This window comes from Meleagris gallopavo, chromosome Z (assembly GCF_000146605.3).
Source record: "Meleagris gallopavo isolate NT-WF06-2002-E0010 breed Aviagen turkey brand Nicholas breeding stock chromosome Z, Turkey_5.1, whole genome shotgun sequence".
In the NCBI taxonomy this organism is placed as follows: domain Eukaryota; kingdom Metazoa; phylum Chordata; class Aves; order Galliformes; family Phasianidae; genus Meleagris; species Meleagris gallopavo.
In genome coordinates this window covers 38,343,592-38,345,074 of record NC_015041.2, presented here as the reverse complement: position 1 = coordinate 38,345,074, position 1,483 = coordinate 38,343,592, and positions in this window count along the sequence as shown.

Genomic DNA, 1,483 nt, shown 5'->3' with positions numbered 1-1,483 from the left:
TTACATTAATGTGACAGCACAGGGTCTTGAGTGAGCTGAACTACTGGCAGCACAATTTTTAATATGCGGCATGAAGCCTGTATCTGAAGTATTTGCAGACCTCACAGCCTCCACTGCAGTGTGAGCAGTTATCCATGAGCTTTCAACTGAATTACATTTCGTATTTGCATTATCTCCAAATTGTCACTGCACTTCTGATTAAGTACTATGTACTCCTTTTCCTCTTGTCTTGAATTGCCATGTACTATTTGTGCATACTGCAAGAAGCCCACAGGTTGATCAGTGTTTGGAGTATAAAATGTAAGGTCGTGTACTATCTTAAAAATCAAAGGTGCTTTTGTTCCTTTTATTTCACCTCAGAGTGGAAAAGAATGTGTAGACCACATTTCCCCATTCAAGTCCTTAGTTAATCTGAAGGGAAGCATGCCAAGCATCGCAGTATTTGCAAAAATCATTAGAAAGAGGTGATCAGCAGTAACTTCAACACTGCCAGCTCCAAATAAAGATGGCTCTTGACCCAGAATCTTTTCAAGGATGGCATATCTGGGGTTCTTTTTTTTAAGCCAACCTTGAATTTGTATGTACCTGGGTTCAATATTCAAGCTTTCTTTGATTAAAAACAAAAGCTAACAATTCTCTAGTAAAAGCTTAGGAGTTAAAGCTGACACTTGTCACCCATTATATGCTACCTTCCCATTCCCTTCATCCTTCAGAAATATCTCAGAGCAATTTTAGCATATGCTGTGAAAATCATAGAATCATAGAATTGCTCAGGTTGGAAAAGACCTTAAAGATCATAAAGTACAACCTCGACTAAACCATACTACTCTAACTTTAACAACCCACAACTAATTCATGTCCCTGAGCACCACATCCAGATGTTTTTTAAACACATTCAGGTATGGTGACTCAACCACCTCCCTGGGCAGCCTATTCCAGTGCTTAACGGCCCTTCCTATGAAGAAGTTTTTCCTGATATCCAACCTAAGACCTCACCAGGTGCAACTTGAGGACGCTTCCCCTCGTCTGGTCACTTGTAACCAGTGAGAAGAGACCAGCCCTGCTCTCACTGCAATCACCTTTCAGGTATTTGAAGAGAGCAATAAGGTCTCCCCTCAGCTTTCTCTTCCCCAGACTAAACAGCCCCACTTCCTTCGGTCTCTTCTCATAGGGCACATTCTCCAAGCCTTTCACCAGCCTTGTTGTCCTTCTTTGGACCTGCTCCAGCACCTCAATGTCCCTTCTATATTGAGGTGCCCGAAACTGAACACAGTACTCGAGGTGGGGCCTCACCTGTGCCGAGTACAGGGGCAGGATAACTTCCCTAATTCTGCTCACCACACCATTTCTGATACAAGCAAGGAGGTCACTGGCCTTCGTGGCCTCCTGGGCACACTGCTGGCTCATATTCAGCTGACTGTCCATCAGAACACCAAGGTCCCTTTCCGTCAGGCAGCTTTCCAGCCACTCCTCCCCAAGCCTG